The sequence below is a fragment of the Pongo pygmaeus genome, chromosome 15, assembly GCF_028885625.2.
Source record: "Pongo pygmaeus isolate AG05252 chromosome 15, NHGRI_mPonPyg2-v2.0_pri, whole genome shotgun sequence".
Taxonomy (NCBI): domain Eukaryota; kingdom Metazoa; phylum Chordata; class Mammalia; order Primates; family Hominidae; genus Pongo; species Pongo pygmaeus.
The window spans coordinates 97853973-97881427 of record NC_072388.2 but is presented as its reverse complement, the minus strand read 5'-3'; positions in this window follow the sequence as shown (position 1 = coordinate 97881427).

Here is a 27455-nt window from a genome sequence, read left to right as displayed (position 1 = left end):
AGGTAATCCTGGTTGTCCAAGTACCAAGGACATCTTTTGCACCTCCAGATTGCCATTGCTTTCCTTGGTGTATCTCTTGCTTCCATCACTCTTTCTGCAAGAACCCATTTGGCATCTACTGCATGTGAGGTCCTGTGCTGGTGCTGGGAGCGTGATGTTGAAGAGCAAAGCCAAAGTGGTTTCAAGGAGCTTTCAGCCTGGGAAGAGCAGCTGACACTTATCAACAACCCCTCATGTGGACATTAGTCATGATGCAGAATTGTTTTCTTACCTTGGTGCCTTCCATTGTATTGCCTTCCTCATCTCCTAGATGATGAATTTCTCTTGTAAAGTTCTGTCTTGCCTGTGAAAGCAACCCCAATTGCACAAAGTAGGGGAGATCAGCCTAAGCCCTCGATCCTTGGTAGCTGCTGTGCACACCTCCGTGGAAGCACTCCCACATTCTATGGTGATCTTACTGCCCCTTTGTTCAATGGAGTGGCTTGTCCACACTAAGAGGGGAGGTAAGTCTGATTCAGCACTGAAAACCCAGCACCAATAGGGCAGGTGGCATAAGTGAGAATTCAATAACTATTTATTGATTGTATAAATTAATATCTGATGTTTAAGGGAGTGAATTTTCTTTTTCTGAATTTACTATGTATAACCAACCTGAATCATAACTGTCTTCCCATAAATAATAGATAGCAGTCATTTTAGGGGCTCCACAAATCTCGGAATTGCTCACATTGCTCTTTTTTTGTGGCCTCTAGGAAGCTCAGAGCCTACTTTTAGCAAAATATGGAACCATCTGGCTTGCATTTTCAGTTACTTACCTAAGCAATAGTTTTTTTTCCTTCTTACTATAGGATCACACTGATTTCTTTCCATGCTATTCTATTCTATAGAATAGAATTGAAACCACTTTTGCTATGCTATTCTATTCCATAGCATAAATATGGAAAGAAAGGAGAGTTAATAGACATCTTTTAAAGTGATCTGGTTATTAGAGTCATCTGGGTGGCCGTGCTCCTTAAGTTGCTTAGTCATTGACTGCAGAGTCATAACACATTCATAAATGATAACGTTCCTTCTCTTATTCTCCCTGAGGGTCTCTTAGGCAAAATACAGTATTGCACACAAGCACATTCAGATAAAAAATCCTATAGTTGGTGATAACTTCGAATGATAGAATCTTAATAAACTTTCTGTGTTTGATTGGATGAGATAACTAGAGATACATATCATGTGTGATCACTGCTCGACAGAAGATAAGCTGGTCATCATTTTCAGATAAAAATGCCCATCCATCCTCAGATTGCAATCAGGGGGCTGCCATGCAGTTCTTGGTCTATTCCAGTTAATTAAATGCTAAATGAAATTCAGAATTCTGGCTTCTAGAGATTCAACAATCTGTTGCCATGTGCTGCAAAGTCACAGAATACAGTCCGAGAGCTTTCCTGAGGGGCTAGTAGTTGCTCAAGAAATACTCATTCCCTTCTGTTGAGATCTTCTCTACAAAGCTAAATGGGGTGATGTCTGAGCCCTCTTCTTCCTCTGACAGATGTGAGTGAAAGGTGTTTGCCAGTGGGGTGGGTGAGGGGTCTAGAAAGGCCTCTGCGTCCCATTCTATCTGCAGTGGGGTCAGCATTCCTGAGCTCCCATTTTGTGCGCTGAAAACATGAAGCATATTTAGATGAAAATGAGAGAAAAAGATCTATTATAACAATTCTCTATGTTGGAATACTGTCCTGATTTTTCTTTCTCCAGGAACCAGAATCAGGCAGTCTCTACTGGGCCTTGATACCTACCTTTAACTATATGTAGTTTTCCGCTGGAACTTCACACAAATGAGCACTAGCCATTATTACTGAGCACCTATCAATGTCAAGTGCTGAGCTAAATACTTCAAACTCAAGTTCATCCTCACAACATCCCTACAAGGAAAGTATTATCACCCACATGATTCCGAAGCTAAGAAATGGTAAGCAACTTGCCTAGGGTCACCCCACTAGCAAGTGGTAGACCTAGGATTCATATGTGTGCCTATTTAATTAATAATATTATTTAAATACTAAATAACAATTAAACCTACCATTGGAATTATTTATTCAATAAATAAATCATTGAATACCAACTCCATGCCAGGCACTGTACTAGGGGCTGACATGAGAACGGTGTATAGTTTGCAGTACTGGCTGCTGTCATATGATCTATAAAAACTACCAAGTCTTTTTTTCCTCATCAAGGTCATGGACCTTCTCTATGTCCCACTGTGGTGCACTTTATGACAAGGAGGTCTCTTCTTGCCTGAGCTCTCTTAATGATAGTGAAGAAGGCTAGTTGTTGTTGTTGTTGCTATTCATACTCTTGTTCAAAGCCCAGGTTCTAAGACTGTGTAAACTACATTTAATTTGTCCCCAAGATTGTGTTTTCTCTGAGATGTTCTGCAAATTGCCGACCACCGACATTCCCAGGAGGGAGGGGAATCTGGAGAGGACTCAACTCTCTACCTCCCTTTTACTGTCCACTCTGCCAGCCTGTCACTTAGCAGTGTCAATGGCCTCTCATTGAACAGTGCACAGATGACCAGGGGACAGTCCAAATCTCCTGTGGGGATTGCTATCTACCTAGAAGAATAAACCATGTTCTTCATGCTTAAATATGGAGAGATAACCAAACGCCACTAAACATCTGAAGGAAACCAGTGTAACAAAAGAAAGAGATTAAGATCAACATGCAGTCTGGAAATAAATCAGAGAAAATTCAGAAGCAATCGCCTCTAGGCTTGAAGATCTTTGAAATGATATTGCATCAATAAAACAAGAAAAAGATGCCACAGTAAAAGAAAAGAAGAATGAAAACTCTTTATTAAATGTCAAACCAATAAAATGAAATAGCTGGATGGAAATGGCAGAAGTTAAAGTCAAAGACAACTCCTAAATAAATAAGAATATTGATAGGAATTATAAGAGCTGTAGAGCATGAATCCAGGAGTCCAGTGAATGAGTTTCCTACTGTGCCTGTGACAAAGTACACAAATAGTGGCTTCACATGACACAGATTTATTATCTTACAGTCCTGTGGATTAGAACTCCAACTTGTGCCTCACTGGACTAAAAGTCAGGGGTGGTTGGGCTGCATTTTTCCTGGAAGCTCTAGGGGAGAATCCGTTTTCTTACCTTCTTCAGTTTCTAGAGGCTACCTATAATTCTTGGCTTGTGGCTCCTTCTTCCATCTTCAAGGCCAGCAACAACAGTTTGAGTCCTCATATTTCCCTCCTGTGACTTCCTCTCCTGACTCCCCCCTTCACTCTTCAGGATCTCATGACTCCATTGGGCCCACCTGGGTAATTCAGGACAATCTTCCTGCATTAAGGAGAGCTGATTAGCAACCTCAATTCCATTTGTAACCCGAACTCCTCTTTGCCACACAACCTAGCACATGCACAGGTTCTGGGAATTAGAGCGTGAACATCTTTGGATGACAATTATTCTGCCAACCACAGCCACATATGACTTACTGAAAGCAAAGAAAAAAATGAGTCAGAAATGGTCACACAGATGATTTTTTTTTTCCCAACGCTGAAAATATATGTCAGTAATTGGACTGAATGAGCTTTCCCAGAGGGAGGAGAATGAATGAAGAATGATCTATTCCTAGACATGCCAATGTGACATTTAAAACCCTGAGGATAAAACACATATCTTAAATGTTTTCAGAGAAAGAGAGAGAGAGAGGAGTAGAAGAGAGAAAGGAGAGTGAGAGAATTGGAGAGGGAGAGGGCAAAGAGGCAGAAGTGTCTGGGACAGGGTGTAGCCAATAGGGTTATGCATAGGGAGGAGCTGAGAGCTTTGGAAGAAGGAAGGGACAATGGTTTACTAATCTCCAGATCCCTAATGTCTACATGGACCAATACTCAGCAGAAGCCAGGTTTCCTAGATTGTTAAATAAACAACAACTGAGCTCTTAATTGTTAGCTATTATTAATTGCTTAACTCTGCTATGCCAGGGTCAATATCTGATGCATCATCAAGCTGCAGAGGATAAGCTGACGAAATTCAGTAAGAATCGGTGCCAGCGAATCAACCAGGTGCTTTGGGAGTTTTTCAGATTCTCTTATTCAAAAAGTCATTCTGGATTTGTCACCTGGAGGAGAGTCTTGTAGCACTTACCATCCCAGAGTTTACTGATGTCAGTCACTGCTGGGGAAGCATTAAGGTGCTAGAATATTCCAGAAGCATCCATACTGCTTGGCACTATTTGGACAAAGACTACAGCAAGAGAAAGACAAAGAGTGCTTCAGCATAAAGCCTGTCCATAGCATATTATTAAAACACACCAAACTCATGGAAGAAGCAGAGATGTTTGGCATGGTTGAATTTCTGAGCTAACTAGTACATTGGTTTTATTTTCCAGACAGATTTGTTCATTTCTCCTTGGCTTTTTCCACAGGACACATATTTATAGTCACCCACAAGTGCCAATGAATGCAGCGGGCTGCCATGACTCCAGCGTGGCTCCTTCCTGCCATCAGTCAGTGCAATCCTGCTGGTGCATGCTCTCACCTCTGGTGCCTGCACACACTGGTTCCTGTCTAGGCTGCTGGTTCCCTCCTGTCCGTGTCTGGTCATCTTCGAGACTCACCTAAGCTCCCTGAAAGCCTTTTCTGCCCCTGGGCCCTAACCCAGCCAGGGTCCGCTGCTTCTCTGGGCTCCTAGAATTTACCTCTGACCACAGAACTCCTAGAAACACTTAGATAAGGATTGAAGATCAGGGAAAGATTCTCTTCTCCTGAGGAACTGTCCGAGGTCTTCCACTGTGATAACACAAGTGATGAATTCCTCATGTTCTCCTCTTTGTGTTAGCTGCTAGGAGCTTAAGGCATAGAAATTATCTTAACTCTTATACCACAAATAACGGCATGCTCCCTTTTTCATGTTACTCTTTTCAATTTCATTTTATTTTCATATCATGCTATCACTATAGTTGTTGTAAACTGCCTTACATCCTCTCTAAAAACATGTAGGGTCTAGGTAAATAAGTGTAGGTAAATATATAGATAAGCAAATTGGAAGAGATGGGTCACAATTATATGTTCCCCCAGGGCCTGAACTTCTGGTGATGATGATGATGATGATGATAGCAGTAACTCATAGCATGTGGGACCTTTGATAACAGCCCTATGTGCACCCTCTATTTATTCTGCAAAGTGAAAAGGAAAGAGGTTGAGCAACCAGTTTGTCATAGTAACCATAGCCACTATGGGTCTAATGCTGCTCTGGGTATAATGCTCTGGGTCTAATGCAGCTCTGATTGTGTTTCCATAAAAGCCCTCTAGTTCTGGAGCTGCTGCTGGGCTCTCATCTAGTAATGGACTGCAGCCGGAGATTCTGAGTCCAGATTTAACTTGTATTTTGATTTTGAACAATTGATTATTGGAAAAATGGGTGTATTAGTCAGGGTTCCCTAGAGGGGCAGAACTAATAGGAGATATATATCTATACTATATATATAATATTATTATAATATATTATATATAAAATATATAATATCATATATTATATATTATATATAAATATATATCGTATTTATATATATAAATAATATATAAATATATCATATTGATATATATAAATATATCATATTGATATATATAAATATATCATATTGATATATATCAATATGATATATTTATATATATCAATATATATCATATTGATATATATCAATATATATCATATTGATATATATAAATATATATCAATATATAATATATATAAATATATAAATATATATAATATTTATAATATATATATTTATATATAAATATATATAAATATATAATTTTATATATAAATATATAAATATATGTTTGTATATATAAATATATAAATATATGTTTGTATATATAAATATATAAATATATTATATTTGTATATATAAAAAATAATATTTATATATAATATTTATATATATAAAAATATAATATTTTTATATATATAAATATATAATATTATATATAAAAATATATAATATTTATATATAAATATAATATTTATATACAAAAATATATAATATTTATATACAAAAATATATAATATTTATATATAAAAATATATAATATTTATATATAAATATAATATTTGTATATAAAAATATATAATATTTATATATAAAAATATATAATATTAATATATAAAAATAATATATAATATTTATATATATGAATATATAATATTTATATATAATATTTATATATAAATAGATAATATTTATATATAAAATATATATAAATAGATAATATTTATATATAATAGGATATTATATAATATACATATATACATATATACATATAATAGGATATTATATAATATACATATATACATATATACATATAATATACATATATTATATATAATATATGTTATACATAATATATAATATATAATATATTATATATTATGTATAACATATATTATATATAATATATTATATATTATTATATAACATATATTATATATAATAGTATATATATATTATATATATTATATAATAGGATATTATATAATATACATATATGTATATTATATATACATATATACATATATTATATATACATATATTATATATATGTATACATATATATCCTATTATATCCCCTATTTTATATAATAGGATATATATATATATATCCTATTATATATATCCTATTATATCCCCATTGTATATTCTATCCCCTATTTTATAGATAGATAGATATAAAAAGGGGAGTTTATCCCTTTATAATAAGAGATTTTATATATATATATATGAGTTTATTAAGTATTAACTTACATGATCACAAGGTCACAAGGTCCCACAATAGGCTGTCTGCAAGCTTGAGGAGCAAGGATAGCCAGTGTGAGCCTCAAAACTGAAGAACTTGGAATCTGATGTTTGAGAGCAGGAAGTGTCCATCACGGGAGAAAGATGCAGGCAGGGAAGCTAGGCCAGTCTCACCTTTTCATGTTTTTCTGTCTGCTTTTTATTTGCTGGCAGCTGGTTAGATTGGGCCCACCAGATTGAGGGCGAGCCTGCCTTCCCCAGCCCACTGACTCAAATGTTAACCTCCTTTGGCAGCACCCTCACAGACACACCCAGGATCAATACTTTGCATCCTTCAATCCAACCAAGTTGACACTCAGTATTAACTATCACAATGGGTCTATATTCTTTGAAGGCACGATTTAGAAAGTAAAAAGAAAACAAAGATAAATGTCCATTTAGCTAGGAATGTTTGTTTTCTACCATTTTATAGATGAGTAATTAGAGATGCAAAGAGTTAATGATGCATTCAAAGCCACAAGGCAAATCAATGAGAGCCACAATTTGAACTCATGCCGGTGGCCATGGGAGTCTCTGTCCACTGCACTGTGTGCTTGACGACGGACTGTACCAGGTATCTGCAGCTCCTTGATGCTTCTCACATCTGCTCCCCACATCCTCTGGGCTTCCACTGCTGGAGGGTATAAGCTGCTTTCTCAGGACCCAGGGGTTCAGGCCCACTACCTGGGCTCCAAGCATTTTCTCCAGAGTGTCAAGCTGGGAAAGCAGCCTGACTTGTGAACATTCCATATCAGGACACAAGAAAAGCAGAGGCCTGCGCTTTGTTTCTGCACTTCTTTTAAGCCATATAACATCTCAGTTGGAATAACAAGGCAGAAGTCACGTTGCAAGGACACGATGTCCACACCTACTAAGAGAGATGATGTCCACACCTACTAAGAGAGATGAGATCCACCCTGCTAGTAATCCATCCCAGGCTCCTTGTTAGTAATTTAACTCACTCTTCAGTTGGCACTTTTCAGTCTTTCTATGATCTCACCTTAAATTACCTTTTCAGTGGCATTTCCACAGGTGCCTACTAGCACCTGACAGTCTTGTCAAACTGGATAATTAATGCATTTGTATCTGCCCTGAATGCATTTGTAGTTTTGTACATATTAGGTGCTCCGTAAGCGTATACTGATCATGCCAAATGCAACTAAATTGTAATCTAGTAGAGCATACCTAATTGTGTGCTTTCCCAATGTTTGGCACCGCTCAAATCTCTATTGTCCACCCACAGTGAAGGAAATCAAGAGTGGTGGCTTACATTTGACTGAAATATATCTAATATTTTAAAATATAAGATTAGAGTGCCACAGAAGTACCTCAAAGACAGCAGAGCTTCTGCTCCAAAGAGATGGCTCTTTGTGACAGGCTTTGAGTCTCTTCATCATAGTCTAGTTACGGACAAATCAAGGAGTAGGGCTGGCTGATTCTCGCTGGGAGATTCCCATGTTAGTTTTGACTCAGGGACTGTTTCTTGGAATTCACACCAAGATGTTTGTCCTATAGAATGTGACTGCATTTTATCTTTTTAAATTTAACTTGTATTTATTAAATACTCACTAAGTGCACTGAAATACAGAACCAGAAAACATGCCTTCATATGGTTGCTGCAATAAATGCAAATAGCTCATCTTTTTAAATGCAAAGTAAATTGTGCCAATGACCAGAAGGAGCATGGGTTCTTTGTATAGCGAGAAGACCTGTGTAGATGGCTTTGAGGACCCTAGGAGGGACATTTCCTGAGATCTGAGATAAGGCAATAGGCAAATGGAACTAGGTCAAGGTTGGCCCTGGGGAGCTTCAGGTGGCTTACACGCCAGCTCTGGTTGGCTTTTGGGGTTCCCTGTGGTTGAAACGTGGAAGGTGGTGTGTGGAGGGTTATGTGGGGCTTTCATTGAAAATGCAACATGCAAGAGTGATGGCCTGCACTAGGACAGAGGCAGTGAAAGAAGGACAAGAAGCACTGTCTCTACCACATTATGGTTGTAGAATCCACAGGACTTGGTGATAACATTTTATGCACTCTGGTAGAAAGGAATTTAATGTAAGGTGGTAGAAAGGAGGAGGTCAAGGTCACCTACAAGATTTCTGGGCCAAGGAAGTGAATGATGGTGGTGCTAAAACAATAAGATGAAATAAAATAGAATAACATAACTAATGTTCGTTGTACTTAAGCTATGTGCCAAGTGTTGTCTTGGGTGTCTACATGCACAAACTCATTTAATTCTGATAAAAACAAACATGGTAGGAACTGGTATAATCCCCATTTGAAAATGAGGAAACTGAGTCATGGAGCAGTGAAGTCACTTGCCTAAGTTGAAGAACCAGAATTTGAATTTTCACCTTGATATTTCAATGTGTGTGTCCACACCCTTAATACTGCCTTGCGGTATAACCAAACACACCAATGAAAGGTGCACAACAGAAAAATTACATGCTGGGTAATTACTTGGCCAAAAGATTCTTTGCTTTACAAAATGATTCACTTCATGTTTCTATTGAACTATCTTAGTGAGCTTACCATAGGATTTGTTAAATAGTTCCCTTGCCACACATGCACACACAAAAAGGCACACACACGCAAGCTATTGAGGAAGAGATCTGTGAAATAAAAGATGGCATATTACTGTTAGATTTCATTGTTATGTTGGGAGTGGACAGCATCTGCCTGTCCCCAGTCAATGTCTCTAGCAGTAGGCAGTCCAACACCCCTACCCAAAAATACCCTCAGGGGTACCCCAAACAAAGTCTGGGATCCTCTAGAGATCTTCCTAGTTTGCTTTTTGCTTCCTTCCCTGCCAGGGCATTCAGCTGGATCTTAAGCTATTAGTTCATCAGATTTTTCTATACTTGCAATTGCCTCTTGGACTTTTGACACTTCTATGTGCCAAGAATTAGACCAAGCCCTTTATATGCATTTTAATGCTTAATTTTTAAAAAATTTTATAGATTATTAGAGTATAGATGGTATTTGGTTACATGAGTAAGTTCTTTAGTGGTGATTTGTGAGATTTTGGTGCACCCATCACCTGAACATCACCTGAACCCTGCACCCTATTTGTAGTCTTTTATCCTTTGCCCCTCTCCCCGCATTCCCCACAAGTGCCCAAAGTCCATTGTATCATTCTTATGCCTTTGCATCCTCATAGCTTAGCTCCCACATATCAGTGAAAACATACAATATTTGGTTTTCCATTCCTGAGTTACTTCACTTAGAATAATAGTCTTGGCTGGGCATGGTGGCTCACGCCTGTAATCCCAGCACTTTGGGAGGCCGAGGTGGGCAGATCACGAGGTCAGGAGATCGAGAACATCCTGGCTGACACGGTGAAACCCCGTCTCTACTAAGAATACAAAAAATTAGCCGGGTGCAGTGGCGGGCTCCTGTAGTCCCAGGTACTCGGGAGGCTGAGGCAGGAGAATGGCGTGAACCCGGGAGGTGGAGCTTGCAGTGAGCCGAGATGCGCCAGCCACCACACTCCAGCCTAGGCGACAGAGTGGGACTCTGTCTCCAAAAAAAAAAAGAGTAATAGTCTCCAATCTCAATCTCATTCAGGTCGCTGCGAATGCTGTTAGTTCATTCCTTTTTATGGCTGAGTAGTGTTTCACCATATATGTATGCCACAGTTTCTTTATCCACTTGTTGATTGGTGGACATTTGGGTTGGTTCCGTGATTTTGCAATTGCAAGTTGTGCTGCTATAAACATGTTAATGCTTAATTTTTCAATAATTGATATGTAGGCATTATAAGACCTACTTTGCCAATGAAGAACTGGTCCAGAAATGTTAAGCTCTTGGACCAAGGTGAACAACAATGGCCAATATGACCCATTCCATCCATATTCTGCGGCCACTGGGTGATACTCTTTCTCATTCCCTGACTCCCAGTTTCCTTTCTCAGATCCCCAGTTTTACCTGACCCCTGGCTTAATTCATTCTAACTGACCATTTCAGACCTCCAGCCTCAGTCCGGGGAGCTGGCGCCCCTGATCTGCCCAGCCTAGGACCCTGTAGACAGGAGGACAGGAGAGATACTATTAGATAATCATACTCCTTTACCTTCAAATGCAAATGGCTTTGGGCTATTTTGGCCTTTCAAATCTCTGATTTTCCATAGATTCTTAAGGTTTAAAAGGAAGTTCTTTTGACTTCCCCCAAATAAAGGTTTCTGTGCACAAAAAGAAATGAGCATAGGTGAGATTAGCAAAGGTGATTTGTTACTGCTATGTTGGATTAAAGATATATATATACTGTAAAAAGAGAACTCCAACTCCTTGTTCATATATTTATAAAAAAAGAAATTTGGCTGATTACAACTTGTTAGATCTGCTGCTTCTCTAGTTCCATTTAGGAAAAAAAATGTGGCTTTATATTCCCACCCACTGATTTCCAACTAAAACAGAACTTAGTTGCCTGCTGATCCCGCTGGCTTTTTAAATGAAAAACTTATTCTTTTTAAACTACTGGAAAATTATATTTAAAAATCAGCATAATTCCATTGCCTATTTTTTCTGGATTCCTTGAATAATGCAGGGCTGGTTTCTGGAACAACCCTATGTAATCTGATGGACAAATCTGGTTATTGACATACATGTTAGCTGGTGATCTGTACTGTTGCTAAGCTGTAGAGTCTATTTCCACATGCTAATTAATATCATCTGAGTTAAGATTGTTATTCTCTCTAATCTAATTATAACTTCAGGAGGTAAGACTTTGGTAAGACTTGAAAAGATATTATAATAGTATGATATATATTTCCTATATATTTCATATGTATATATGTCCCAAATTCTTGACTCACAGACTCATGAGTTATAGTCACAGTAAATTGTTGTATTAAGCCACTGAGTTTTGGAGTCTTTGTTATGCAACAGTAGGTAACTGGAGTACTGAATGTCCAGCCAAAGTCCACTACACAGCACATCCCACCCCCTCACACCATTAGCCAAGCTAGAAATAGACTATAATAGATCACTTCCAAAAGTTTACCCATATTTGACCTTACTTATAAAGAACACAGATGCTATGAAAGTCTCCATCTTGGTACCTCCTTATTTATCTGGAAGAAACTGTTTAGATTCCTGCCACACTGTTATGGTTAATCTAGGGGTACAACCCTTGTGACACTCTGCACCATGCTGTGAGATCTGGGGGGGCTGGACTAGTTCAGATAAAATATTTGGTGGCATTGAAGCAGGTAGAGGAAGCCACTGAATCAATCTTGCTATCAAGATATCAAGACTGGAAAGTCAGAGACAATCCCTGGGTGAGTTATCAGATCTGGGAACAGAAGAGGTGGAGAGGTACCCACTGGGGTCCCAGACCAGGGTTGGTCTGGATAGTGGAGTGTAGGAGGCATCAGAGCAACAGTTCTGGACTGAGCCCAAGAACTTCCCAAGGGTTTAGGAAGACCATTCTTCATGTGGGGACTACTGTGTAGTACAATGCTAGACCTACTGACTCGCTCAAGGGATAAACTAATAAATAAATGAATGCATGAATAAAAATAAAAGAGGTACCAGTAATGACACCTAGTATTGAAACACTTCTATAGCAGGCCCTGTGTTAAGTGTCAAGTGTATGAGCTCATCTTTTTCTCACAACATTTTTATGAGGTTAATACTTTTATTTTTCTCATTTTACATAGGTAGAAACAGAGGTTGACAGAGGTGAAAGGTTACTTGCCCAAGCTTGCACAGAATTGTCATGGGAGAGCATATGTCCGAATCCAGAGTGTTTGAACTCCAAAGCCCACGGTCTCTAACACTTATCTTTGAACTGCCTTTTGGGTGAGATTGAAAAGCAATATAGATGGTTAGTCTCATGCAGAGATATTCCCTTCATTGTGTCAATGGTGCAGGTGACTCATCTGCAATACTGCTCATGAAGAATCAACATGATTCTCTTTTGAAATGCAAAGGCGTCCAGTAGAGTTCTAGAAATACCATGAAGCATCCGTCACACAACATATAGAGGACTCCTAAAATAATACTTTTCCTCTACTCCTGGTAAACATTTACTTTTTGTTATTTGTTCATTTATTGGACAAAACTCAAGGAGTGGTAACTTTGTGCAGGCATGATGCTCCAGAAATACACAATAATCCCAAAAAGATGGCCAATGGGAAAGTAGATCTAGAAACAAGCAGGGGAGAGAGTACAAAATGTACTGCATCCATGTGACAAAGAAAATGATGATTAAATATGTCTGCAGTGATGAAAGAAAGAAAAGAAAGAAAAAGGCAGATTGGGGAAGGGCAGGAGGGTGTTTCACCGGGAAGGAAGGTCCAGCATACTAAGGTATTAAGGGGTGCAGCGACAGGGCTTACTTGGGAAACCCTGGGTAAGAACCTGATGCCATCACTAGAAATTAATGCCATCCGAATAATACAGAAATGTCATTGGTTCTAGTGGGCAGGGAGATCGAAGAAAAAAAATTTTACTTCTCACCATTCATTCCATTGGCAGTGGCCAGGGTGTCCCCGAGAGTCATCAGTGCAGGGTGGGGGCGTGTGTGAGAGTTGGGCAGTAGGTATGGCTTGATAAAATTTGAACAGCATTTGCTTTGAACAATTCTATCTTCATTGTTATCTCATCAAAAACAAACAATTGCACAGTCAGCTCTGGAAAGCCAGGTAATAATATGCAATTCTTTGAATGTCCTCTGTAACCTTTTCTATTTTCTCACATGTCCTTAAAAAGACAGATAGAGCTACAGATGATTATCGGGTAAGGAGAGAAAAAGATAAGCAAACACAAAGTAATAATATACCTCTCTGAAATCATTGGTTGTTTCCCTGCTGAGTATGTGCACTCAAATAAGCCATTACTTAACGTCTTATTCTGCTTAATAAAAATCCCACGAAGGCAGGGTGTTTTCTCATTCTCACCCTTAGCTACCTCTGTAAATAGGCTCTGGGAAGCAGAATATTTCTCTGGCTTTCCTCCCTGCTGTTCCTCTGTTTCTCTCCATCTCCAAGGTCTTCCAAACTTTCCATCACATGGGGATGTATGGGAGCCAAGCACTAGGTGGCTCGCCGGAGGCCTCAACTATCTCCTGCATTCTCTTCAAATCAGACAGATTTCCTCATTATCCTCTGGACCACAACATGCATTTCCACCACTGTACCTTTTTTCAAGTAATTTGCCCAGCTCAACAAGCTCTCCCCTTCTCACTTTGTTGGTGCCATTTTGGGGAGAGTGGGGGTGGGGGTAAGCAATGTAGAAAGAGGTGGGAAGAGTCTGAGCTGGGCAGGCCTGGGTGTGAGCCCTGCTCTACTGTTTGTCCCCTCTGTGAGACTTGAGCAAGACATCTAATGCAGCCTTTGAAATGCGGCAAGCCCTCCATGAGTATTTGTGCACAAATGGTTTGGAGTATTCACGGATCTCTAAATCCTATCCATCCAAGATCTAGCTCAAATTCTGCAAGGCAGACCTTTAGCCTGGGGGAAAATTGTGGTGGCCATCTTGACCACTTATTTGTGAGAAGTGCACATGAATCTTTTGCATTACAGGCTTTGAGAGGACACTCTTCCTAGAACTAAGCTGAAGGCTGCCTCCCTGAACTTTGGTCACTGACCTGACTTTGGCTTTCAGAGACACTGGAAGTGGTGGGCTGGTGCTGCTGCCTCTCCCCTAGGTGTTTGAGTCCTACTTTCTGAAAGGTCCATGGAAATTCAGAGAAGGGACAGATGTAATTTCTTTTGCCTGGGACTCCTTTCCTCCTTACTCACATGGCCAAGTCCTGCTTGTTCTTCAATACCTAGCTTGGGTGTGACCAGCACATTGGTTACATTGCAGATAAAATACAGATCTACCTGTTAAATTTAAATTTCAAATAAGCAACAAATGATTTCTTAGTGTAAGTACGTCCCTAATACTGCATGAAACATCTGAGGATTAAAAAAAAATGTTTATCTGACATTCAAATTTAACTGGGCCTCTTGAATTTTTATCTGCTAAATCTGGCAGCCAGTCAGGTGTCCCTCCTCTGTGTGTCCCTAATGCCTGTGCACATCCCTATCAAAGCACTCCCAGGCATGCATTTATTTATGTTGCTGTTCTGCTCATACTTCACATCAGAAAACTCTATGAGCTTCCGGCACCCCCGCCCCAGACAGAGTGACCCCTCCCTTCCGTTGTTGTGGTTGTCTTCCACCTGGTGGCCTTGTTCCATCCTTGCTGCCTTGTGTCTGTTCTTTGAACAGAGAGATTTCTTTAAAATATAAGTCAATAAAGTCCCAACTCTGCTCAGAATCCTGAAAATGAAACCCAAAGTCCTTCCAACATCCATGAGACCCCCTCTCACTTTGCCCCACCTGCATATGTGACCTCATGTCCTGTCATCCTTTCTTCCCCTTCCCCTCCCCAGTTCTTCCCCAGACATGCCCAGTGCCCTCCCACTGAAAGGCTTTTGCATTTCCAGTGCTTCTACCCTGAGCACTCTTTGCTGTATGATGTCATGGCCCCCTCTCCCACTGTATTCCCATCACCTCCTCAGACCCTCCTGTTGCTCTCTGTAAAATCTTGCTTTCAACCATGCTCTTCATCCCCCACAGTCTGCTTTATCTCCTTAGCATTATTTTATTGGCACTTGACATATTATATGTCCATGCATTTGCTTTTGGGCTGTCTTCCCCACCGCAACTTCCACAAAGGCAGAAATTGTTTCGTGCCCTCTTCTAGATCCTCACTGCCTAGCCTTCTGTTGGGTATTTAGTAGTTGCTTAATAAATATTGATTACATGAATGAATGTTTATACACCCCCTCTTTTCCATAGAATGCGAAGTCCTTAGTTGTCCAGGGTCCTTCTCCAAATCCCCAGTTCCTAGCACAAGACCAGAGACATGGTAGTACTTCTCCAAAGCCCCGTGCCTAACATAGGGTGGCACATGGAAAGGCCTCAGTACATGCTACTTGTCTTGAACTGTGGAACATGTTCCTGGCTCTTGACAATGAAGCTGAAGGTCTTAATTAACATGCTCCTGGAAACCTGTCAGAATGTTATAGGATTTGAACACTGCTAGTGAAAAAAGCAGTGAAATAAAATAAAATAAAATCACAGTCTTGGAAAACTCTGAGCGTTGCATGCATCCTTAATAGATCTCGATTTTGAGCTTTCTCTCCACGGTATGGAAAGTTCAGAGCTGCTAAATAGTCAAATATATTTGTTGAGAAAAAATCCATATGAACAAAGAACACAATAAACATCCTTAATTAGGAGTAGAATAGGCAAGTAAAGGGAGCTGGCTCTGATGTGTGCCATAGTTAGCAACACTGGGAACACAAGCACCTCAGCCTTTTCCCCCTTCAGTCAGGAATGAAGAGCTTGATTTATATGAATCCTCACTTATTAGCAACAAGATATCTTGGTTTACCATTAGGAGGCAAAGATGTGCCTCAGGAATGAATAGCTAATATTTATTAAGGATTTCTACTATGCTAATTATTAGAGCTGACTCTTTCACCTCACCAAAAAAAGTTATGATCAATGTGTGATATGATCTTTGTCCTCGAAGGATCAGTATTTGTAGGTAGCTCCATCCAAGAGAGCTTTCTGCCATGGAGATGTCCTATATCTGTGCTTTCTGATATGGCAGCCACTAGTGAGAAGACAGGTGGTCAATAACATCAAGAAACTGGATTTTTAAAATGTATTTAATTGTAATCGATGTACATTTAAATACCCCTGTGGCTAGTGGCATTGGATAGTAGAGTTCTAAAGTAAATAGAACTTAGAAAGGACTCAAAGGTACCGGTGGTCAGCTTGGCAAAGTGGATCAGAATCTGAGTGCCCTGGTGATCAGGGAGTCTGAATTCCATGTCAACTTTAATTTACTTCCTCCATTGATATAATCAGCCTCTCTGTGGCTCGGGGTTCTTATCTCTAAAGTGGAGATACTAATAGTTCCTGCCTTATGGGTTGTTCAAATAATTAACTGAGCTAATATGGATAAGGCATGTGGGATACTACCTGATACATAGAAAGCCCTTTGTAAATGCCATATAATTAGGAAAATTATTTTTAGAAGTGGGGGGCTAAGGGGTGGGTTATTTGTTGATCAGTTATATCTTTGCATGCAATTAAATATCAACAAATATATGCCCCAGTTCTCACTAATCCGACACACGTTACTGATGTCCTATTCTGGGTACCAGGTGACAGGAACACAGGTGTCCACACAATGCTGCTTTTGTCCTCAAGGTGCTGACAATCCAGCATAGATGACCAGAATGTAAACAGAACATTTTAATTTGTTCATTTATTCATCAAGCATTTACTGAAGATCTACCATGTGCCAGCCATGTCTTCGTCTCTGGGAATTTCTTAGTGAACAAGATAGCCAAGGGCCCCCATTCTTACTGTGCTTAGAGTCTAATGGTAGAGACAGGCAATCCATCAGTCAATCAATCAAGAAGAGTTCAGTGCTCCATAAAAAAAATTAAAGAAGGATAGAGGCTGAGCAGCCTTGCAAACTTCTCCAAAAAGGCAAGATTTACCCAAAGTCAGCGTGATGAGGACTCTGCTGTAAAAGGTGACAGGTAAGGTTTCCAGGTAGATGACGCTGAGCCAGGATGCAGATTGCCTCAGGTGGGAGGCAGTGGGGAGGTGGCACAGACTGAATGGCAGCAATGGGGGTGGGAGGGTGAGCAAACTCATTTCAGATATATTTGGGAATAGAGTCAACAGAAAGAACTTGCTTCTGGATCCGATGTGAGTAGTGAGGGAAAGAGAGAAATAAGGCTGCCTGTGATTTTGGTTGGAGCTTCTGGGTGGTTCTGTGGACTGACATGAGGGAGGAGAGGCAGAACAGCATTACATGGAAACCTAGAGTTCTATGTGGACTGTTTGGTTAAGTTGAACGTGCTTCCTCTAATCCCAGCACTTTGGGAGGCCGAGGTGGGAGAATCACTTGAGGCAGGGAGTTTGAGACCACCCTATGCAATATAGTGAGATCCCTGTCTCTACAAAATATTAAAAAAGCATACCCAGGTGTGGTGGTGTATGCCTGTAGTCCCAGCCACTTGGGAGGCTGTGGCTGGAGGATTGCTTGAGCCCAGGAGGTCGAGGCTGCAGTGAGCCAAGATTACACCACTGCACTCCAGCCTGGGTGACAGAGAGGGACCCAGTCTCTATTTTTTTAAAAAAAGTTTAACATGCTTATTAGATGCCTAAATGAAGGCAGAGTGGTGTTATTCCAGAAGTAGCCAGGTTTTAGATGGTCAAGAAGTAACGGGAGTATTTAAAGAAGGTGAGAAGCGATGTGTTGGATTAAATCACTGGGCAGTGGGAACTGGAACACGTCGGGAGACCCGGCTCATAATGGGTGGAGGCCAGAACACAGCAAATACTTCCTCAATGAGGACACTCAGAGGAGCTTTAGTTACCAGAAAGCATTAGGAGTGGAGTCGAGGGTGAAGCAATGCCTTCCTGGAGTTATCGGCTCCTTCCAGCACTCTGTATAAGGAGCTGGCAGATGAAGCCTCTGCAGGCAGATCGCGTTTGAGACTCCACTGCATGCCTGGTGCTGTTCAGGCACCTGAACATTGCCCTCCTTAGCATCTATGCTAGGAAGATTTTCTGAGATTTCTTTCGTGTAAGAAAATGATGAGCGTTCCTACAAGGATTTCTGTGACTCTACATAAAAGAAAAACAAAGCAAAACCAAAAATCAGCAGCTTCTTACGTGTAAAGCCACACGATGGATTTGATGCATTTTTGTCCTCAACATTGACCCGCTATTTTGCTGCCATGTCAACAACCACTTCTTGCTCAGAGGGGCAACTGTGACTAAGCAATTCTAAGTGGAACGTATTTCTCATTTTAAATGTGTCTCTTCCTTTCCACTTAACATTCTATCACAAGCATTTCTCCATGTGGCTGCGTCGGTTGAGATCCACTGCGATTTTATGCTTCTTGAGGCTGAAGCTCTTAGTTTCCTATATTTACATGAAAAGGTACTTATCTAAAAATTATGCTTCCACTTGCATTAAAGTTGTTTCTATTTTAGTTTATTTTCTCTGATTATAAAATCATTATTGAATCTTTGTAGGAAATTTAAATGCAATGTGCAAACAGAATAAAATATCGTCTATAATCCCTCCATATTATCTCATTACATTTCACTGATGGCCTATGATGCAATTTCACAATGTTTTAAAATTTGTTTTTGAAAAGGCATTGTATAAACATTTTAAATGTTTGGGTAGTACACAGAGTATACGCTGAAAGATCTCTCTTCCTCTGGCCTTGAACCTGTTCACCTACCAGTTGCGACATTTCTTACAAGTTGATATTTAAATTTGCAGGAGTGTCTGCCTACCTGGGCATGTATCTTGTATCACCCATGTCTATCTTGCTCTTTTTTACTTGTCTATATATATCTGGGTACACTTTATGCATCTTTTCTGTTATTCTGCTTTTTCCCCCTCAATAATGGAGGTCATTCCGAATCAAACATTCAGATTTATTGAATTCTTTTCAAAATAGCTGTGTTATTTCAATGCATAGAAATACCAGAATGTAACCAGTCTTTTTTCAAAAATTGTCCATGATGAACAAATTACCTTAATTTTCTGACATCTACTGTTTCCACTGAGAGCACTGTCAATCTAAACGTTACCCTCTGACGGTCATTTGTTTTTGCTGTTTGCCTTTAAGATTATTTTTGTCCATGATATTCTTCCCTTTCTCTGTGATGCATTCAGATGTGGACTTTCACTTATATTGTTTTGTACTGAGTTTACACCTTTTATCTTGGGACTCATGTATTTTTCAATGTTTGAAAACATTCAGCTACTGTCTCTTTAAATGTTCCTCTCCACCACAATCTTGAACTCCTATTGGACACATATTGGAACTTCTCAAATTTTCCTTTAAGTATTTTAATTTTCCCATCTCTTCATCTCTCTGAATTCTGGTTAATTCCTCAGCCTTATATTCTCTTTCACAAAATCACTTTTTGATTGTGTCCTGTGTGCTGTTTAAATATTGAGTTTTCCATGAGAATTCTATATTTTACAATTGTGGGTTTTCTAATTGCTTACTACCTCTCTGTTCATATCAATCTGTCTGTTTTTTTTTTTAATAGTCTTCTGTCTAGCTTTCTGTATGCTATTCATTCTTATCATTTTGAGAACTTTATTCTTATATTTAGAGTCTTTTCCCAATTATATAATTATTTCCATTTCCTTATGAAAATGCATCTTCCCTTAGTTGTATTAGGTAACTTTTATGATGTCAGCTTTCCTCATGTGCCTTGAAATTTTAATCTGTACACTCTTGTTAAATGAAGATTTAAATCTCTGATCTTATCCCTCTCTGAGTCATTGTTTTAAGATGGTCTCCCCCACCTTTCTGGGGCCTCTGCAGCATGAACGAGCGTGTTTCTTGGCTCTCCTCAGCTTCCCATCTCTGAACTTGAAGAGTAGAAAGACTAAGTCTCAGCATACTGTCGAAAGATTGAGCATACTGGATTTGGGATTGTTTGCCTGGGAGTGTAGTTGAGTATATTTTATGTATGCAAAGACAAGTGAAATGGATATTTGCTGTCCAGAAAGGTGGAGCATGCTGGGACTAGGTAGGTGTTCCACACACCTTTCCCAGAGCACATGGCTAGACTCTGTTTTCCTGCATTCTTTGCAGCTACTTAGAGCCCTGCAGCTGAGTAGAGGTCAGTAGACTGCAGGGAGGGAAGACGCACATCACTTCCACAGCTGGCTCACACAACTTCCTATTTGCCATCGTCCCTTCTCCCTTCCCTCATCTGCATACTGAATGTCCATCCTGGCCCTCTTGGGAGTCACATGTTGGAGACTGTTGAGCTCCCAACAGACTTGGTCCCTGCAGGTCTGGGAGTTGAGTCCCCCACTTTCACCAGCACTACTTTTTGTGATTGAGAAATCTGCTTCTTTTGTGTTGAGTCACTGAGACTTGGAGGCTTAGCTGCACGGCAATAAACCTAACGCCTGCCTTCTTTGTCCTTGTGGGCTTATGCCTTTAAAAATATTACTTCACTGTCATTGGAGTGGCGTTCCAGGAAGGAACATGTCCGAGTCACCCTGGTGAAGCAGCATTTCTTTCCATTTGCTTTCTCACTCTGCTCTGGAAGTCTGAGAGCTCCCTCATTGTATTTTTGAGTGCACGAATTTATTTGTTTGTTTTCAAAATAGCTTTACTATCATTTCTATGGATTGGGTGCAGGGAGGGGGAAGCTCAGATTGCCATCTTCAAACTAATTTAGTGTGCTGCTAGAGTCTATTTGCTAATATTTTATTTAGGATTTTTCATCAATATTCATATGTGAGATTGGTCTGTAGTTTCACTTTATCCTCTCTGTCAGGTTTTAAAATCAATGGTAGACTGGTTTCACAAAAAGAATTTAGAAGCTTCTCTTCTTTCTCTATGTTCCCAAAGAGTCAAAGAACGTTGAAGTAACGCATTCCTTAAAATTTGAGGATTTCATTGGCAGAACTATCTCAGCCAGGGATTTTGGGAGGAACAGCTTTTTAAAAAAAGTCTTCAGTTTCTTTTATGGAACTATTTATATGCAGAAAGTCTATCCATCTGAGATCAACTTGTTTATTTATGATTTCTTAGAAAACCACCTATTTCATAAAGAATTTCAAGCTTATTTGCACAGCATTAAGCAAATTATTTTCTTACGTGTCTTTAATTTCTATTATTTTTCTGGGTTTTTTTGATACTCATATTTTTATGTAGGTATTTATACTTTCAAAGAAAGATTTGTATTCTTGACTATCTTATTTAAGGTTTTTAAAAAAATTCTTGGTCGTTAAGCTCTTAAATGTATTCTATGATTTTCTATTTTCAAATTCATTACTTTTGTTTTTATCATTTGCATTCCTTTTGTCTGCCTCAGCTTCTATTAGATTTCTTGCATTTACCTCTTCAATTGAATGTTTCCTATAGTTTTATTAATTTATCCTTGTAATATAAAAAAATTAAATTATTTTAAGGCATTTTGTTCTGAAGGTAGTTTTAACAATAGCTTGTTGGTTGGTGTTTGTATAATTGTAATTTATGTTATAAAGATACTCTGTATTTTGCAGCTGAAACTCAGGCATCTGGGTCAAGCATCACTCATAAAATACATGTTTGGAAGTGAGCATTCCTTAAATCAAAGAAATTTTTTAAAATGCAAAAGTTAGCCATTGGAGGAATGTGAGCCTAGTAGGTGAGGCAGAGAAAGTTTCTGGGACAGAAAGGGCTTTTCTGCTTGTGGAATTTGTAGTGGTAAGGAAGAAGATTTCTTCATCAGGTCACTTTATGATTTTCATTTTGAAGATCTTTCCTGTAAGCATGTCCACTAGTGTAGTTCTTCAGACCTGCTTGCAATGCTGTGACCTGACCATCAAACAAGCTCCTTGTTGTACTTCATCAACCAGAGATAGCTTCTGTTGTTGTGGCTTTGAACCCAGACTGTTTTAGAAGCATACAAATCGATTCTATATATTCTGTCACTTCATATATAGTATATTAAATATCCACAAATTATATTATGTTATTTAGTTTTTCTGTATCCTGACTGGCTTTTTTTAGTTTTTTAAAGATTTTTAATTTTAGATGATTGTAGATTCTTACTTTCATTTTATTTTACTTTATCTGATTTAAATTTCTACTCTTATAGGCTGAGAGAGATGCATTAAAATCTCCTAACGGTATTTTTTCTGTCTCTTCTTACACTTCTTATATCTTTGTTGATTAATTTTGCTGCAGTTTTAATTGTTGCATACTTATTCAAAACTGCCACATCTTCATTGTGACTTCTTTACTCAAGAAAAATTGTCTTACATTAACTTCTTTAAAACTCTGTGCCTTGAATTTATCGTTATCTGACATTTTAAGGTTAGTACCTGCCTTGGAGTGTGTATGCATGAGTGTGGGTGTATATAGTTGTGTTTCTTCTATTAGTAATCATTTGGAAGGACTATTGTGTGTTTTCATTTCTTCTAGTAGTTATGTTTATAGTTATAAATGTATAGAACACACAACGATTTTTACTTCTACAGGCAGAATTTATTGACTTTCCCCTTTCAAACACACACACTGTGGTGTCTTGATTTTCTCTCCCTAATCACCATTGTCCCCCCTTCCTTCCTGTACTACTAGTTTTGATTAGTTGTACTATAATTTTGTTTCTTCAAGTGAATCCTTTACACTTTTAATATAATTTATATGTTTTTCTGAATTTATTAGCTTTAAAATTATATATATTGATTGTCCAACCATCCCCAAAAAAGATGATGAGCTTGGCATTCATATAATATCTGTCCCCTTCTTTCTTTTCCTTCCAATTTTTGATAGTTTACATGTCATGGTTGAGAGTATACACTGTATTCAATAGCAAAATTTCCCCACAGCTGTGTAATATTTTTAAAAAATAATTATTTAGGTTAACTTAATAACAATCTTTAATTCTTTTACAATATCTTCTTCCTTTATTCCTGGATTGGTGACAGCATAGCTTTTAATAATTTCTTCAAGAAGAGATCATGGAATCTCTCTCTTGAGTTGTTAATGTTTAAAAATGACTATCTTTTGCCTTGCTCTATAAGAACATTTTGGCTAGGTATAAAATTATTTAATCACACTTTTCCTGAGGACTCTGAAGACACTGTTTCATTCTTTTATAGCACGGAATCTTTCAGGGAAATGTTTAAAGGCGGATTCTTATTAGTTTTTATTCTTGTAGATGAATTGACTTTTTCTTTCTAGCTATAGAGTTTTATTGGTATTTTTGAGGTTTAATAAGTATAAAATGTGCCTCTCTGTTCAAGGATCTGCCTCAATTCATCTGGGAATTGGTTCTTTCAATATGTAGATTCAAATTTTTATTTCAAAAATATTTTCTTTACTTCACATCTTTAAGTAATTTTAGTGTTCTATTTGTTTTGCTCATTAATCCAGTCACCAATTTCACATATCTTGGTTCTCCTTTGTCAATTTTTATATCCATCATTTTCTTTTCTGTAGGTTTAAACTTTTGGTTACTTTTTTTCTATTTTATTTTCCTCAGTTTCCTCAAGCATGTCCTACATGCTGAAATCATTGTTGTGGAAAAGTCTATTTCTTATTTACTGCTTCCAAAATGGCCTTTACTTATTTGATAATTTTACTTTTATTTTTCTCTTCTATTTTGTCTTGATCTTTGTCAATTCATTTTTTCAATTTTATTTCATTGTCTTTTTTTGTAATTTGGTTCTTATATTTCTGCTTTGATTTTTATTTCATAAATACCATAATTTCTTTTAAAGAAACAATGCTAGGGTCCACTGTTGTCTTCCTGAACACCCAATTTTTTCTGAAGTATGTTTATTGCCTACTCTCTTTTGCCATGTTTTTCTTACTCCATACCTAGAATTTTGGAGGATTGCCTTGTTGGTTATTTATCTTTGGTTTTCCCTCGTTTTTAAATAGCGTCATTCCTCCTGGATGGGCTACATGCTGCTGGAATATGTGTGAGAGAAAGGCCAGGAGAGGAAGGTAAACTTGAGGTCGGCTTGAAGGTGGGAGGAAAAATTTGAATGTTGATCTGTTGCCTGTGGAGACCGTCCCATCGTCTCCTTATTTTTTGAAGAATACCTGGTTTCCTGGCTATGCTGTGGTAGGTGTCCTGTCTCAACATCCTCACGTATGCTGGGTCAGTTTTCTTTTCAAAACGTCTTTCCTGAGATGTTTTGAAACATCTCAGGAAACAAATTTCCTAAGAAGTTTGTTTTTTTCTCAGTCTGCATATTTTATGTTGTTTCAGAAACAATAAAGATCAGAAGCACCTGTACGATACACTTTTAAAATGGACCATTCTCCCTCCTTGTTTAATCATTCTTGTAATGCTGTGTTGTTTCTCATTTTGGACTTTAAATAATTGTGTGATAAATCTTAAGGTATAATGTTTCATCCATATAAGAGGTTCTTTATTTGGGGCAGATGTCTAGAAATGAAATTATTGGCTATAGGACATGAACATTCTTAAGGCTTCTGATTTATGTTTAGAAATTGCTATTTACAAATTTTTCTTTATATTTCTTCCAAAAATGTACCAGAATGTGTCAGAATTACTCCAACTTCCCTCTCCAAACACTGACCAGTTGTATTAAAAAGCAACAACAACAACAACAACAAAATCTCTTTATTAGCTGACAAATATCATGGTATATTTTATTTATTTACTGGTAGACTTAATTATTTAAAAAAATGGTTTTTTCTTTTGTGTGTTTGAATTATCTGCCCATATTCTCCACCCATTTATCTAACATATCTATTCTCAGTTTGTGTGAGTTTTTTTAAATAAGAAGAGTGATATATTTGCATAGTTGTTAAAATGATGTCAGTTTGCTTTAATTTTCTTTATGACATATTTTACTTCAGAATTTTATATTTTCATGTAGTAAAATTGATTTTTAAATTTTTCAGTGATCTTTTTCTTTGTTTTAAGTCTTAGGAATCCCTCTCCTATTTAAAGAATAGATAAAAGTTTGGTAATTTCTTTTAGCTTATTGAGAGTTTGATGTTTTAAAATTTTTTAATTCTTTATTTCACTTAAACTTTTGTTTACTTGATTTTGTACTCTATGTTCACTTAACATTATGTTAAGTATGTAACCTTGCTATTAAAGACTTTGCTTTATGACTATTTTTCTACACAATAATCTCTTGTGGGATATGTCATAATTTATTTGACCCTATTATTAGCTGTTTAGATTGCTTCTGGGACTTTTACTATTTTAGAGTATACTGTAATAAAAAATATTCCAAATAATTATTTTCTCCATAGTTTGCATTATTTCATTTCTATTAAAAGTGTGATCTATAGGACTAAAGTTATAAACATAATTAAATCTTTTGAGACAGATGACTTTGCAAATGGGGTTTTCCATTTTGTAATCTGATCAATGGTATTGTCTGGAGAGTTTCAACACAGAATTCCCTGAGGTGATCAGGCTGTTTAGCCTGGCATGTTAACTAGTATTCCCAATCTACTACATTTTCTTTGTCAGTTTCTAGTATGCAAAAGCTGTTGTTGCTTTGCCAACCATTTATTTTCTCATCATCTATAGAGGAAAACACTAGGGCCAAGGAATGCTCAACCCCTCTTCCCAGGCTGACAGAGCCAGAAATTGGGCTAGCCAAGCTACGAGCCATGTTGTCTGATTCGTACTCTTTCCCCGTCTCATTGCCTCTTAATGACAAACACAAGCCCATCAACCAAGAGGCCAAGGCAAGAGATGATTTAAAGCTCAGAGGGATCTGCGTGCCCATCAATATTCAGGAGAAATATCAGCTACCAATCTATCCAACAGCAGAAGCATTTGGAAAATCTCTTGAGAAGGAAACTGCCTTTTACTGTCTTCCCAAAGTCCTTATGATATTCAAGAAATCTTCGAGCAGTTGCTCCTGAAAATTTTGTGAGGTGAAAATCCCAAGAATTTGGCCTGGCTTTAATCAAATATTTATGATGCCCTCATTAGTCTCCAGTCCAAGGGTGGTACAGGCTGTCATTTGAATTTCTGAGCAGTTAGAGAGTTTTGAAAAGAAATGTCATATTATATGCACTGTTTATATAGATCAAATATGCATGTGTTGGTTTTGCAGACTGGTGTCATTGCTGCTGTTATTTACCAGTGCAGTGATAATGGGGTGCACCAGGACCCTCCGTGCTCCTCACTGCAGATCCTGGGGAACATCTGGGCTGTGGTGGGCTGGGGGAGGCCACCTCATGGCACTTGAGGCTTCCATGGGGCCAAGGGATGTTAGGAGGATTCCCGTCACTGCATTGCCTGGCAAGTTCGGCTGGTGTGTGATAATGAGGTGACATTCACACCAACCAGGCAATGGAGGGGGTGGGCGGAGAATATTCTAGGCAGAGAAAGCCACTTCTATAACAGGCTGGAGGCCACAGAGAGCAAGGTGAGTCTCAATAATTGAAGGTTTAGTGTAGCTGGAGAACGCACAATGGAGAAGTGACTGAAGGGGACCCGGAAAGGAATGCAGGGGCTGGGATCCGAGTGGCCTTGTAGGTTCTTCAAGGAATTTAGGTGTTATCCTTGGGGCAATGGGAAGGCATCTGTGGGTTTATAGCTAGCGAGTGACATCATCTGGTTTATGTTTTAAGAAGATTACTCTGGCTGTTGTGTAGACATGGACTGGCAAGAGAGAAAGCTGAGACAGAGGAACAAGTTAGGAGGCTCAGAATTCCTGGAGGTAATTCTGAGAAGCTTGGTGGAGAAGCTTGGTGGCCATGGAGAGGCTGAGGAGGGCATGCATCGAGTTAGGTTCTAGAATCGACATGATTCTGTGGCTATGTGGGTATGTGGGGTGAGGAAGGAAGACACTTCAGCATTGACTCGTTTGTTTCAGTTTAGGTGACTGTTTCATGAGGCCTCTAGAGCACCAGGTGAGACAGTCTGAAGAGGAATATGAGGAGTTTGTCCAAGAGAATCTTGAGTTTGAGTTGCCTGTGGGCTGCCCTAGAGGAGAGTCTAAGTGGACTGTTGGGTGTAGAGATCTGGAGCTCAGGAAGAAAAATGGGGGCCTATACAGGCGTGTGTAGATTTGGAAGCTGGAAGTGGAGGATCTTA